General features: G+C 32.2%; 1 non-coding gene across 1 annotated transcript; it reads left to right on the top strand.

The window, feature by feature from the left end:
• Positions 1-4251: 4251 nt before the first annotated feature.
• Positions 4252-4323, top strand: TRNAG-UCC (transfer RNA glycine (anticodon UCC)). Its single transcript has one exon. It is a non-coding gene; the product is annotated as a tRNA-Gly (tRNA).
• The last annotated feature ends 12921 nt before the right edge of the window (positions 4324-17244 follow it).

Here is a 17244-nt window from a genome sequence, read left to right as displayed (position 1 = left end):
TTCGGGTCAAGTAACCCCATAATTGTATTTTTAAAACGCGTAAAATACAAATCGGAGGTAAGGGATGCAAAAAAGTAATTAGATACTTCCCTAATTGTTACGATAAAATTATCCTAAATCTGTTTTTTTAAAATAAAAATATAAATTATGGGGTTATTTGATCCAAAAATGAAGAGTTTTGGGGTTAGTTGCTCAAAAAAATATAAATTGGGTTATTTAACCCTGTGTCACAAGTTCAGGGGGCGCGTTGACCCTTTTTTCATTTTTAAAATTACTTTTACCTTTTTGTATAGTTTTTTGAAAAATATCCAAATAAATTTGGTATGCAGAACAAATTATTGAAGGCCCATATTTTAAGATGTTGATTCAGACTTGGGCTAGTTGTTAGTGAGGCCCAAATTGGATTTGCAAAAGTAGGCCACAAACTGATAAACTAGATATAGTGTTCGATTAGCATAAGTTGCCCCAATCTCAATCAAAGCCCATTATATTTTTTGGGATGAACCAAACCTATGCTGGATCTAGCTTGAAACCACCTCTGATTTAGCCCACCGTTTGATTAAAAAATTTTATATGATTAAAATCTATAAAATTAACTGATTTAGCAAAATTATTGGTTGATATGTTAAAAGGTAATGAGAATTTGTGGATTTTCAATCTTCCATTCTTCACAAATGTTTAGTTAATTATGTGAATAAAGGTAAAAAGGTTATATCCCTTTTTTTATATATGATGAATTGTTATAATAGTTTATTAATCTAAAGTTATTTTTATAAATTTTATGATTTTATATTTAATTGTAAATTATTTTAATTTTATAAAATTTCATATTTTATAGATATGCAATTTTAAATAAAAATTAAAAAATTCAATTCAAATGGTGAAATAGAGAAATTATTTGTCTTAATGAATTTCATTTAATATTCTTTAAAAAATTAAATGTAAGAACAAAATTTTCATAAAACTTAGTTCTATTTTAACTGCAATAACTTCCGCGACATTTCAGTAAGGTTGAATATCTTGTTTCTTTACTTATTTCAGTGATACTTTGTTTATATTAGATTACGATGCTTTAATCGTTTGGTGTTCGAATAATAATAAGGTTTGATTTGAGTAACAATTACTCTAAAATTTATTTAAAAGTATTAATATAAGAATTAAAAAAATTAGATAAAATTAATTAATGTCAATTATACTCTTACATTAATTCAATCACAGATATTGAAAGATTAAAAATCCGATCGTTGGTTTTTGTTGATTAGATATGTATAAACAGAAAAGATAAATTATACTTATTTATCGGGAATAAGCGAGGAGTCGCTAACTAATGATAGAATGCTCGGCTTTTAAGTGCGACTATATCTTATTTATTTGTATGAATAAAGAGGTTTGTTCATACCTTCTGTAAAGATATAGTTTGAAAGATTACGATTGATCGTGAATAGTAAAAAAACTTATTTTATCGGATCTTATTTATAATACTAAACAACTGATAATAAATAATACAACTAAAATTAAATATGACTCGAGGGCTTTAAGATCCAAATCAGCTTAGGTCATGGACCGTTCTTCTGGATCGGTATAAATAATTACATACAATCTATCCACCAAATTAAATTAGTTATAAACGTGGGCTTTTTTCATAAACAACTAACATTTGTCGAATTATTACTTTTATACTGACAAGAGTTTTCAATACTGTACACGCTGGAAAATATTATTTTTATAGGGATCTATATATAATATACTCTAAGTCAACCCCTCATAAATGAAATAATTTTCTCTCTCATCACAATTAATTTTTCTTTCCTCTCTCTCAGCCCGTGTTTGCTCCGTCGTTTTCCGCTGCGCCGTCCTCTGTTTCTCCGCTCCTCCATCATCGTCTCCGTCTTCATCTTCGCCAACGCCATCATCTCCTCCGGTCGTCGTCATCAATTTTGATTTTAAATCTACAATTTATTCATTGTTCTTTTTCTTTTTTTTTTCTTTTTTATTTTCAGATCTACAAGTTTTATACTGTTTTTTCACCATTAAACATGTATGAAGATTACATTTAAAGAATATAATGTTAATTACATGTTATGTAAAATAAATTTGTGGTTTCATGGAGTATTTTTTTGTTATTACTACATTTTTTTTGTTTGGTTGTATTTCTGTGTTTTTTTTTATTCTGCAACACGATTTGTTGATGATGGTTGACTGCTCAATAATTATAATGTTATAGTGTTATTGATTTTATGTTGATTTTGTGTTGATAATCAGTTGGTATTTGCTTGATTCTAACATTGAAAAATTTTATTTTAAAAAAAATATTGGTAAATTAGATAATTTTGTCCGTGAAATAAATTAAAAAAAAAATAACTAAGACTAGATAATGATATGTCATATTGACATGTTGATTTTTTGTTGATAATTTATTGATTGTATAATTTTTCAAAAATATAATTTTTTTTATGTTGATTCGTTGTTGATTTATTGTTGACATTATGTTGATAAGTATTTTAACTCTTTTTCATATTTAATTTTATGTTGACATGTTGTTGACATAATGTTGATAACATGTTGAGTTTAATTTGCTGTGTTGATGAGCTGTTGACATGCTTTTGATAATGTGTTGATTGTTTTTGACTTAAATCAATCAATGTTCTCATTTTTACAAACATTTTGATTAAATTAGCATTAATTGTTGATATCATGTTGATAACTTGTTAATATGATAGTAGTAATTCTACTAAAGAACTACAAAAATATAAAAAATTAAAATAAATGAATCAGATAAATAAATTATCAAAGTAAGTATTCAAAACAATATGAAAAACAAAAATAATAACAAAATAAGAAAATATTAAACATACAACCAACACAATAGTTCACCAATTAACAAAATCTATTTCAAAACATTTTTCTTCCTCAATTTTATTTGCAGCTGCACAGTTCCTTCAACATCACTTGTATAATTGTTTCCGTCTTCCACCTCCCATACTTAACCAAGTTTTGACAGAACCAGTTATGATACAATTCCATTTCATTCAACGAATATGACGAATGAATAGGTTTGCAATCAATCAAATGCTCGACGAACAAAAGACATGTCAACAACAAAACCTTTTCAGATTCATAGGTTGCAGTGGAAGATTTCTTCTTTGAAAAACCATAAGTTGACCTATTCTTAGGTGACTGCTACAATCAACAATAAATCAACATCAACATACATCAATATATATATTAATTTTAATTTATTTTAATTTCTAACTTAAAGAAAGTTAAATTAACATTACACAAAATCACAAAGATAAAATACCTTAATTAAAGCATCATCCGAAACCTTTTCAAGTTCACTGGAAGGTTTCTTTTTCGAAGAACTTGTAAATCATGATTTCAGTCAACAAAATTACAGCCTATTGAATTAAACAAAATAATTTCAAAATAAATTAAGTAAAAATTTAAATAAATTACACAAAAATCAAAAGAACAGTTACATTAAACTACATAATAATTTAAAAATCAATCAAATTGATAAAAAGGAATTAAAGAACACTTATTAAAATTTAAAAAATAAAAGTAAACCATAAGTCATGATTTCAATCAGTAAACAACAATAAATGAGATTAAACAAACTAATTTCAAAATATATTAAGCAAAAAATCAAACAGAATATACAAAAATCAACAACAAAATCTTAAAGATTAGAGTGACCTAATTCGAAAAAATAAGAACAATAGATCAACGAAAAACACAATACAAACAATATAAATCAAATGCAAGTATTGAGAACTCAACAAAACCTAAAAATAATAATAAAAAAAAGAACAAGAACTTACAGGATTTATAGGCACCAAAATAAGAGAGGAATCGTGGAGGAGAGGTTCGTGGATAAAATGAAAATGTGATACCGAAGATTGTGGTGACAAAGTCGAAGTGAAGAAGAAGAACGAGAAACCCCCAAATTGAGAGAGAAAATGAAAAAAACGTATAAAAGATATAATTTTACAAAAGAAGTCAGTTTTGTAATATTAAAAGGTGATAGTGCTATAAACATTGACATGTATAATCCATATAAGTTTAGTTTTATATTTATATTTTTTACGGTTAATAATAAGTCATTTTCATTTTAATTATATCATTCAAGTAAATTGATACTAAGATTACAAAAAAAGCAAATCGATACTCCAGTAGCAAAATATGTTTAAGAGCGTCATGCCCAATTACAATAACGATTATGTGTTAACAATGTGGGTCGAATGTCACAAAGCGTTTGTAGTCCAACGGTTAGGATAATTGCCTTCCAAGCAATAGACCCGGGTTCGACTCCCGGCAGACGCACTTTTTATAATATAATTTTTTAAAATTAAAAAAGAAAAAAACAACGGGTAATATATTTTATTGATTTTTTCGTAATGAAACCAACCCTAAAACGTTTAAAGATGGCATCCGGAAGATAATAAAGAACTCATATTTGCTTCTTAAAATGACAATAAAAGGTCAAATTTATTTATATTAAATTAATTTATAATTTAGTTCATAATTTTAATAAAATTTAAAAGTAATAAATTCTTATCAAATTAAAAATATTAAATTATTTTCAAAATTTAATATTCTATAATAAAAAAAGAGTTAGTCCATAAAAAATCACGAACATTACACGCAATTTCATTTTAATCACGACTTTTAAAAGTTACCATATACAAACATGAACTTTCATTATTTTCAAATGTATCACCGATTATTTTTCGGTATATTTTTACCTTTCATTTTTTTCAAATTCGCCGGATTTCGATGGTCACGTCAACACAAATACACCGGAAATTAATTTGGTGATAGATTTGAAAAAAATAGAAAGTTCATGTTTTGATATGACAACTTTTAAAAGTCGTGATTAAAATAAAATTTTATGTAAAGATCATTATTTTTTATGAAATTAATCTTAAAAAAATATAGGCAAAAGGTACTGAAAAACTCTCGTAATTTCCACGAAAGTACTGACAAGTCTTTAACTTATTTTAGTTACAATTAAACTCTTTCATTTTGAAAACTAAACAATTAAACCCTTAATTTTTTAAATTATACAAATATATCCTTCCGTTAAATATGGCAGTTAATGAAGTCAATTTTATTAGAAAAAAGATTCAAAAATGACCTTATATACAATATCACTCAAATTAATTTTTCAGAAGTCTTTTATTGATAAAATTTTAGATTAGAAATTCAATTGACTTCTTCCTTTTTAATTAATAACATATTTGTAAAAAGACCTCTGGCAAGCGAAGGTTTGTTCTTAGACGAATACAGTTCTTAGTTGAAGTTTGTCTATGCAGAGAACCGGCATGCTTTTGTTTGTTCTCAGACAAATAGCGGTGAGGGACTATTGTTTGGGCTAACAACATCGATGGAGAACAAGAGAAGGGTCGGCATTAGTTGGTTGTAAAATAGGTTGAATTTGATTTTAATTGGTTTAATTAGATTTTAATTGGTTTAATTAGATTTAAGTAGATTTTAATTGGTTTAATTAGATTTAAGTAGATTTTGATTGGTTTAATTAGATTTAATTGGATTTTTATTGGTTTAAATAGATTTCTAATTGATTTTAATAAATAAATTAAATAATTAGTGCTAATTAGGAAGAAAATTCTGAAAAAGTGTTAAAACATTTATAAATATTTTGAATATTAAAGTTATTTTTAAATTTTATTTTTTATAGGGTTATGAGAGACATATCAGCAAATTAACAGTTGTTTATAATGGTGATTAATAGATTGGTCTAATGGTTCTGTTTTAAAAACAAAAGGTAATTGATCCAATAAAGGCTTATCTATACTTTTATAAGAATTATAAGGGTTTTCTATATCTTTTGCCAAAATAACATAATTAACTTTGTGAACTACTATTTACCGCCTCTAGAATACTGAGTAATGCCCCTTTATTTACCTAAATATCCTTTCCATGTCTTTTTACCTTTTCACTACTAGAAATCCTGCTTTTAGCGACGGAAAAAGCAGAAAATCCGTCGCTAAATGCATTTAGCGACGGACTACATCCGTCGGTGAATTTCTGATCGCTAAATTTACAGCGACGGAATAAATAAAAATTGCGACTGATTTAAAAAAATTAGCGACGGATTTAGCGACGGATTTAAATCCTTCGCTAATTTTTAAAAATAAAAAAGAATAAAAAAATTTATTTTTTAATTAAAATCATGAAACGAAATATTATTTAAACGATCACCCACCGCCACACACCCACTCACTATGCACCACATACTATCAACCATCCGCAAATTTTGTAAATATCCCAACTTCTCAGTAGGTCACCCATCCTTCACATTGCTCCCATCAAATCCTCTTTAACCTTGTAGTTCCTCCGCGCATGACTCTATCTTAATCAACTCAGAATCTTGTTTCATATCTATGTATATTATATTTAAATATAACTGAAAGTAATAAAAAGTTACTCCCGCAATTTACTCCCGTATTTTAAAATAATTATTTTTTCATATTAATTATTTTTTCTAATTCTAAAACTCACATTCAAATCCTCTCAACTCACATACAAACACGAAGAACGAACAACAAAATTTCGGGTAAAAATGTCGGAATCTAACCGATGAAGAGGATGAGATAACACAATAAATTTTTCTTTTATTTTTTATATTTTTTTTTTTGAAAAATCATCTTGACCGACGCACCCAGATCGCGTGTCCTCCTTTAAGGAGACGTCTCCCCCTTTGAGGAGGCACGATATGAGAACGTCTCCTCCTCTGGAAACGTCTACCCTTTTGGGTGTCGCCACCAGTTGAATTTTTTTAAGTTTTTAATTAAAATTAATTAGTTTAGATTAATTAAAATTAATTAGTTTAGTTTTATTATTTAATTTTATTAGTTTAATTTTATTAATTTAGAGATTATAGTTAAATTTAATTAGTTTATTAAATTATTTAGATTAATTAAATTTAATTAGTTTATATTTATTATTTAGTTTAATTAGTTTAAATTACTTAGTTTAATTTAATTAAATAAATAAATTACTTAGTTTAATTTTTTTTGTTTAATTTTATTACTGTAATTTAATTTAATTTTACTAATATTAATTTAAATAGATAATTGCAGAGTAGAGGACGTGGTAGAGGAAAAACTCTGGCGACTGCTCGGCAGCTACAGTTAGTGACAGATGTTGATGGGCCGAGAGTTCGACATGTCCGATCTCGATGTGTGAACGCCTCAACATGACGATAGAGAGAGCAGACGCGGACTGTTGTTGTTGACAAACATAGTGGGATAGAGGAGGTTGTTGATGATGTGCCGATAGATGATCATCTTAATAGTTTAAAGGATTCAACACCAGTCTTTATTTCTCGGAGTAGGAAGGGGAGCGATGAACGGTTCGTTGCTGGATCGACATCATGCAAATGTAATTCAATTTTTTTAAAAATTTAATAATACTGATAAAAATTTAAATTTCTATTAATTATTATGATCATAATTTCATGTTCAAGCAAATAATTTTGGATAGATGATGTTTGGATTGTCAGTTGGCTAGTGCTAGGTGGACCCTATGATTAGGGGTGAGCAAAGTTTTGAAACCGACCAAACCGACCGAACCGGTGAATTTCAGGCGGTTTGGTTATTCGGTCGGTTCAGTTAAAATAATATAAATTTTCGGTTATCGGTTAACGGTTTGGTTAATAATTTAAAATTTACACTTTAACCAAACCGACCGAAGACTTAAAATTTTGAATGCTTATTATGAAAAGTAGGCTGATATTTTGTTTGAATTTAATTCTTGCTATGGTATATTATTTGTATTTGTGAGAGATTTCTTTCTAATTTTTATAGGATTCAATTATTTGAATTTGTGAAAAAAATTAATTGATCTTTAAAGCATATGTAATCAAAAAAGCCCATAAAAATTCATAAATAGCCCATTTAACCGAACCGACCGAAAAAATTCAGTCGAAACAAATTCGGTTAATGTTTTTTGTTCGGTCGGTTCGGTCAAAAATATTACAACATTCGGTTTGGTCGGTTTGGCCATTTTCGGATCGGTTTTGACCGAACCGACCGAATGCTCACCCCTACCTATGATGACAGTGTGATTTCTAGTTTTTTGGACGCATTGCTTGTGGAATATGGAGAAGGAAGGAGAGAAGCACACTGTAGACACTCATTTTTTGGACAGGTAAAAAGTGATAAGCGGTTGAAGCGTCCAATGATGATCTCTAGAGAATTGTCCGGATGACGAGCTATCGATTCGGCTGTTTGAAACCAAGCAGGCAAGATCAATGCACAATTGCAAACTTGAGGGATTATTATGTAATTAGCTGTAATAGACCATAAAAATTCAAAGAAATATTAATCTAAATTCAGAAATTGGACTAATTGCAATATTTTAGAAGTTTATAGGTCAATTTGTAAGTTTAACGGACTACAATTGACTATATCCAAACCCATAGGCCCCTAAGAACTCTTTTTAATACTTTTGGACACCAAAAATGACTTTTAACCTTATTTTACATATCCATCAAGCTTAAATCCGAATTTAATTAAAATAATAGTGGTTTTAACTAATTCTAACACCTAAAAGCCTATCACTTCACACAATATCACCTCTATAAAAACAACATTAAGACAACTTATACACCAGAAAAATCATAGAAATCCTAGGGGAAATTCTACCCTGGTAGAACCACCTAGACACCACGCACCCACACCGTTTTTTAAACAAGCTAGAGACACCTTAATCACATTTGAACACCCTATAATACATTGATGCAAAGCTGGATTCTACATCTAGATCACCAGAAAATGAGTTAAGGACTCAGAACGGTACTTCTGAAGACCCTCAATGATCTCTTGTCACTTTTTATGCCATGATATTCATGATTATTACATTAAATAAATTAGGATATATGATTAGGCTGTTTTTTTTACTGTTTTCGCCATAAACTGGTTCTGTTATTCTTTTGATATAATTGCTATGAAAAGTTAATTTTATAGTTTGTATGGGGCTGCCTCATCATATTTTATGTGTCATACTCGAAATTCAATTAATTTTGATGCCTAAGTTGCATGTTAGAAGTAGATTGCCATATTTGGGTATTTGTGGTGTTCTTGCTGTATTTTGCTTGAAATCAGTCTCAAAAGCACGATTTAGGTTGATTAATGCATGTTTAATTGATGTTTATCAATTCCATTATGTTTATGTATGATTTCCATGTTTGTTTTTACGCGTTTTGAGTAATTTTGCATGAAAAACAAAGCTGAAACGATGAAAACGACGAAGCTGCTGCCCCTTCAGACGACACCGTCACCGCAAGTACGGACCGTCGGCACCTGGCGCCGCCAGAGCACACTGCAGGCGCCGACATTGCACAGTGCACAGTGCTGGAGTGGCACCGTCCCTCTACCTCTTATCCCCTCTAGGATCGATTTCCAAATCTTCCACACTCCGATCCAATTGTATTTTTGTGTTTTTGGGTTCGTTTGAACTTGAAATTGGTTCCCGTTTGAGCCCATGGTTTTGTAATTAGTTGTAGGATATTATTATCTGCTGTAATGGGTCAAACCCAGTTTGTATCGGTCCCTAAAGTCCAGAATTATAATTTTCCACGTCATCTAGGCTTCGAAGCCCAAGCCCGCTAGGGACAACGACTTTCAGAGCAGAATCGACTCTGGTTCAAACCAGTAGACTCGTATCAACGAGACAGACAACTTCTATGTTCTGCCTGATAACCAGTTCATGCCACATCAACAGTCAAAACGCATAGAGTGCCCGACACTCCGGTTTACAAGGTTTAAAAGTATCTTTAACCTTGTATGTATATCAACTTCCCTTCTGTATGCTTGCAATATTTAAACGCTTTCCAAAAGCATGATCTAATCCAGTATTAACAGGCTAAAGGACTAATTACGTTAATTAAATCAATCAAAACCAGCAAATCACCTAGAAATCCTAGGACTGCCATTAAAAAGGTAGTAAAAGATTGTATAGGCATTCAAGATGACAAATAATAATATCAATCAAATCTAGAAGCCCGATTTTAGGCTTTGTGCATGTAGTCTATCCATACCAGTTAGTTATTTGCTACTTGTTAGAAACCTTTAAGGTTAGATGAATGCATAGAGGTATTTTCTACTTTCTAGAATCGAGTCATATAAGCGTTTAAATTGGGTCCCTTTACCGCTTTCATCTGTGTTTAAATTCCTGAAATTTATACTGTAAATTGCATGAATGTTGAGATGAGATAAAACGAATACATCCCGTAAAAGCAAACGTGACTGATAAGTCAAGTACAAGAGTTTCGGTAGAATGTCCACGAACCCCATCTTTTGATCCGGCGTACGATAATCTCACCCATAAGCGAGTGAGTTTATCAGTCAGTATAAAAGGTATTCCTAGCTAAGTTAGGTGGCGACTCCATATTTTCTCAAAGTCTAGTCCATAATAGAGTCTTGCCATAAATTTTGACAAGCGGACTCCAAACCTCGCTCTGGTCATACACACTCAAGTGCCAAAATAGATTAATAGCTTGTGGAAAGCTGGGAGATTGGTATACGACCACCTCAGACGAGGTTAGACAGTTGATAGACGGGACTGGTTTGACACATGTCCCAGAGTCTATGTTCGATCACTATTATAATTTAATGCCTACAACTTTTAGGTCACAATAATGAAAGAGAACTAACCATGTAGCCACTAGTTAGCTACAAACTAGTAAAACATATAACATTGTTGTATACAAGTAAGCTAGACAATGAACAAACTGACACTTTCATTTTAACTCCAAACTAGAAGTGTTACAATGATAAACAAACTAGCTCATATACAAACTAAGAAGTAAAGACTAAGGCAACTGTATAATTTTTTTAAATAATATAAAACTAAAAATATAATTTTCTTTAAATAGTTAAGTAAAACCTCCAGTTAATATTGTCCTCTCATTCTTCTTCCTCCTCCATGTCATCACCACCAGTTTCTCTTCTCTTTTTATCTCATAGTTAACATTAAGTTTGATATATATCAAAAGCCTAACAAAGAAACCCCGATTGTAGAAGTAAATGAAACTAAATAATTGTGTGCAAGTAATAGATACTAATAACTTAATTTATTTGAATAATATATGAAAGTAGAGCTACGAATTTATTAAATGGGCAATCCAACACATTCATCAAATGAGTAATTTAACACATTCAAAACTCATAAAAATTAAAATCAAATGATTGCAAATTAATTAAATGAATAAGAAAATTTAAAAATAAAATACCTTGGCAAAACATTGGTAAAGCCATTGACCAAAGTTGGAGTTTCGATGAAATGTTGTTGAAACGCAAGATGAGATTATGAGCAAAAGATATAACCTTAACTAGAAAGATTGAAAGAATTGAACTACATGTTGTTTTGTCAACATCGGTTTGCCTCCAACAAGGCTGTAAAATCAAAAGAAGAAAGTTGAAGAATGCGGTAATGCTTAACTTGTACCATATTTAGAGATTGAAGATGGAGGAATATAAATTTAAATGGACTTTGATAGTATACATCCTAATTTCCTCATAAATTGATTACTTTCTTATCACATCTTACTATAATCTTACCTTAATTTAATATGTAAAATAATAATAATGTCACTATGCAATAAAATTTGCCTTTGCATCATTTAGAATCTGAAGTTCACACTCAATGAAATTTGGTGATTGTCCATTTCTTAGCAATGTTTTATTTATATGAGGTTGTTTCTACCAAAATTTATAGTCACCTTAATTATATATAATTTCATTGTCAAGCATACTTTTTTCAAATCTTTAACCAAAAATATATATAAAGCCTTGTCCACGGACAAAATAAATTCATCGATTGTATTTGGATCCTGTGATGTTGAAGTGATTTGATTGTTCTAAAGAAACCAAGGTCCAATACATTCATATCGGGACTATTAGCCGGTTGACAATTGTAGACACCTATTTTTCGGACAAGTAAAAAGTGATAAGGGGCTGAAGCGTCCAATGATGATTTTCAGAGAAATCTATCTGGGTGACGAGCTATCGATTTGCTTGAAGGAATCTAAGCGAGCGAAATCTGTGCATAGCTGTAAACTTGGAGGATCAAAACGTAATTAGCTGCAAATAGCTTATAAAAATCCAAAGATATTGTAGTCTAAGCCTAAAAATTGAACTAATTGCAATATCTTAAAAGTTTATGGGCCAATTTGCAAGTTTTATGGAATAAAATTCACCATAACCAAACCCATAACCAACCAGACTTTGCTACTTGTTAGAAACCTCTAAGGTTAGATGTATGCTTAGGAGTCCATGCTACTTATTTTGCATGTCCAGTCCAGATCAAGTCATATGCGCGTCCAACGTGATTATTGCTTTCTACCTGTTTATTTCCAGCTTTCATATTCTATGAACTGCATATACTGTTGAGATGAGATTAGAATGAATATGTCTAGTAAATAAAGTCGCTAACAAATAAGCCAAGCACATGATGTCACGACCCAAATTATTGAGCCGAGACCGATGCTAGGGAATGTGAGTGGTAGCTCCGAAACCCTTAGCAAGCCTAAAACCACTAATAACTTTTCGCATTTTAAAAGTGTAATATTATATATAAAACATTTCAGAAAAACTCTTGTAGAAATTACATTTATAGATATTAAAGTATTATATTAGAGTTTACATTCAAAACTAATTATTTGAAATCAATTCACCAATCATATATTGACACCTACTGACTACTGCAGCTCTAGAAACTCATACTTGTGCAAGTCCGACGACTTCTGGCACAGTGAAGGTGGATTGTCTGATCCGAATCCGACTACCTGCAAACATCAGAGTGAGGGGTCAGTATTTGGAAAAATACTGAGTGAGTTTGCAAGTTACTAATGGTATTATCAAATTATTGCATCGCATGCTTAATACGTATGTAAATTCCATACATAATATAAGCACGCAGCAAACATTCCTAAGTGACAGACTCTATCGAAATTCTAATCCTTGATTCGCTAAACTTATATAATCGAATCAACTTGATCCAAATGGTCCAACCCGGAAGTGTTTACACTCAACCACGTCAGTCGCGACCAATCTCTTAATTCCAAAGTGTGAGTCCAACTCACTGGTGGGTCCAACCCATTAGATACGGGGCTCAGGTTACTTAACCGAGTTCACTCTCGTGGGGCTCATGTTATTTTAACCGAGTTCACTCTCGTATCGCACTCTTATCGTATGCGTATTTCGTAATCTTATAGACAATCTAGACACGCTAGATTGACTTACTGGTAATCTCATAGCCTATTGACACTCAATAGGTAATTGATTTCTATAGATCTCATACTAGCTACTCATATTCAAACAATGAAAATAATGGCATTCATATAATCCAATTCATCAAACGTAACATCTCATGCAAGCAAATCATATACATGCGATGTATTGATAATAATACTAATAGGGTATGAAAATAACTTTTACAATAATACGCAAAAGTAAATTTGCCACTCACAATGACCGCTATCCAAAAACTGCATTATCATCACCGGGTCACGCAGGTTCCGTGCATCGTTTGACCTTATAGCTACTCTAGCTCGACGGCCTGATAGCTTGTCGATACATCCATTTCCTATTCACATCATACGTACGTTTAATTCATAAACGTAAACCTTGCATTAATACTCTAAGTTATAAACTTAAATTAACGTAATCGTATTTCTAATACGGCTCTTAACTTCGATCGCGTTCTAATATTTAATAGAGATACTTATTATATCTCCTATTCATCAATTCTTAAACTTAGGTTTTTTATATCTCGAAACCCTAATCGAACACATTATGTTCGATAATCAAATTTCTCGTTTTCGGGGTTCATATCCCCTTTTCAATATCCGACGTACTTGAAGTCGGAAATCTAGGTCGAAACGGGGCAAAATGCCTTTAACAACTTCGTCGTTGGTTGTGCGAGCGCACAAGAGGATGTGTGCGCTCGCACACCTTAGTGTGCGATCGCACACTATGTGTGCGTTCGCACATAATGGTGTGCGTTCGCACACCTTGTGTGCGTCCGCACATTGTGCATTCGCACGGTCCGGAATCCGTCTCCGGCCGATCCCGACGTGCCTAATCTTGATTTCGACATGCCCCTATCTCATTTTAATACGAATTCAACTCCAAATTCATCAAAAACGATAATAGGAACGCGATTATAATTCGTTTAATTCGTTGAATGAAATAACCCTTATTTACTAATTCTCGCAACAAAAACGTTGAGTTTACCTCGATTTGAAGCTTAAAATCGATAGAGAATTGAATTCTGAACAAATCGATATAAAGAACGCTCGATTTGGACGAGAAACGGCGAAACGGCGGCGGATCGACGATGATCGTCGTTTTTCTTTCTCTGCTCCCGATCTCTTTCTTCTTCTCTTGATTATTCTAACTGCTTCAAGATCTTATATATATTTGGATAATTAGCCACTTTAATTCTTCATTTCTTTAACTTAAACTATTTCTCTTTTAAACTTTATAATTTAACCAAATGGTTAATTATTCGCTTTAACTCAATTACTTACGTATTATTTATATTCAAATAAATAATACTAAACCAAAATTATTATTTTCCGTCAATAATCCTCTAATTTCTATTCTCGATATTTAATAGGCTAATTTGTATTTTGGTCCTTAAACTTTTCAAAAATTGCAATTTAGCCCAAAACGCATCCGCGTCCAAATTTTAAAAGGTCTCCGATTGACCCGAGATTTTTACCACTATTACAATAAAACATTTCGCGGACCCTGGCGAAATAATTTCCCTTCCCGGGATTTAACTGGTTAAATTATCACTTTAGTACCTGAACTCCAGTTTGGGACTTTTCTTGTCATTTTTCCTTTTAATTTAAATTCCAACTTTAGAATTGGAATATGATATAAAATTCCGCATAATTACTTTAATTTTTTGGAAGTTATTTCCGATATCGCCACCCTGGCGAATTAGAACTGGACACATGGTCCAATTAAATACTTAAATATTTTAGGGTATTATACATGAGTCTCGGGGAGGTCCACGAAACCTAGTCTCAGATGCACGGTAATCTTACCCATAAGCGAGCAAGGTTACCTAGTTGGTTAAAAGGCATTTCCTAGTTGAACTAGGTGACAAATCCATTTTTCAAAACCCATTTCCAGATCGAGAAGTCAGCCAAAAGCCTTGGTCGAGCGACTCCCCCGGACCCCGCTCTACTTGTTTAGCAACTTGAATAAATTCAAAATCATTCATATTTAAATATGGCTTAATATTATCTTTTTGGATAAAAATTGTTTAGAACTAGAAGGTGGTCATTTGATCTTAATTGCCGGTAACAATTTTTCTATTAAAAATGGTGTGCGTTTCAGCAAGTTCGACATTCACCACTCCATGCAAAATTGAGATGCCACACTTCACAACGTAGGTCAAATGAATTCTGCACACAAGACTAACAACAAAGAGATTCTTATGAACAACAATCGCAATGTTTGAGTTGATCTTGATCGAGTTAGGGGGATGAGGCTGCCAAGAAGAAGATGCATTTGCTCGAGGAATACGGACCTGCCGATTAAAAGCTTGGCCATGTAGAGCAAGGATGCAGTAAAATAAGAGAGACATTGGTAGCCGAGGATTATCAAATACGATATTATTACGATAATTTCATACCACCCATAAACTAATCAAGAAAACCTGGAGATTATTATCCTTGAGAGCAGAAAATATGGTTGTTAACCACTCTACCATATAGGTGATACGAAAGGCGTCAACTTGCAAGCTTAGAGGGGATAAAAGCCAAATACCCATAACTTCCTCGCATTCTTTCAACGCATGGAGATCAGTTTCGGAGGGGTAATCACACCTTGAACAACAATTCAAAATTGGGATCAACTTCTTTGCCCAGTTCTCATTGCACGACATGGAACCATGACAGATCCGCCAAATGAAGTGGTGAATTTTTGGCTGAACCGGGCAACTCCAAACCTTATTCCATCGCCCATTTTTATTCGATACAACCGATGGGCTAGCCCCTCTATTAGCAATGTTGCAAGCTTTGTAATAGCCTGACTTAACCGAGTAAAACCCATTCTTGTTTAGAGTCCAAAATAACTTATTCGGAGGAAGTCTATTGCTAATAAGAATTTTTAATATATCCACCACTTCTTAAGGAGAGAAAACTGAGGATAGGAAGAAGCACTTATGAAGTAACTAATCTTGCAATCATTCAGGATATTCAGCTGACCTACCGGCCTCATATAGTCCGTTGTTGTAATCTAGTTATCCCTTCACACGTCCACTGAGTGCCTATTACTAACTCTCCAAGCTAATCCCAAATCAATAATCTTCTTTCCTTCCATAATACTTTGCACACGAAGCTCGCACCCCGCTTTGAATTAGCTCGAATAAACTCATCCTTCGGGTGATATTTGGCTTTAAAACCCTTGCACAAAGCGAGGTTGGGGTCTGAATTAGGCGTCAGGTTTGTTTAGCCAACATAACTAAGTTAAAAGCTCGCAAGTTTCAGAATCCAAAGCATCCTTCCTTCTTGACTCTATAGATAATATTCTAGCTATTTTAAGGAATTTCCTTTTGTCATCAGTTTCACTCCACCGAAAGTCGAAAATTATACTTTACATATTAGAACAAAAGGAAATAGGAAAAGCAAAACAACTCATAATATAAGTTGAGATGGATTGAAATTTGGATTTGATTAAAACCTCTCAGTTTGCTTTAGATAAAAATCGATCCTTCCATCCTAACACTCTTTTATGCTGACGATCTCTGAGAAAAGTAAAGATATGTTGTTTTGACCGACCAACGATAGTGGACATATCCAGGTATTTCTTGAAATGACCCACCACTTGGATTCCAAAGATTTGCCGAATAGTTTGATAATTTGCCTGAACTACGCCGGCGCTAAACAACGACTCAGATTTTTTGAAGTTAAAAAGCCGACTAAAGGCAATTTCAAAGAAACCGATATGCTTGAGAGCCTGGCACTCCCTACTCATAGCCTGAGAAAACAGAACACTGTCATCCACGAAAAATAAGTGGTTATCTTAGGAGCTCTTCTATAAATACGTCTTCCCTAGATGATTCCATTATGAACTCCCTAACAGAGGAGCGTTGAGAATCCCTCCATACTAATCAAAAATAAATACGATGACAGGGGATCACATTAACGAAGGCCTCTCTGAGGCTGCAGAAAACCATACGGAAGACCATTAACTAAGAAAG

The sequence above is a fragment of the Mercurialis annua genome, linkage group LG1-X, assembly GCF_937616625.2.
Source record: "Mercurialis annua linkage group LG1-X, ddMerAnnu1.2, whole genome shotgun sequence".
In the NCBI taxonomy this organism is placed as follows: Eukaryota; Viridiplantae; Streptophyta; class Magnoliopsida; order Malpighiales; family Euphorbiaceae; genus Mercurialis; species Mercurialis annua.
This window is presented reverse-complemented; position numbering and strand designations above follow the sequence as displayed.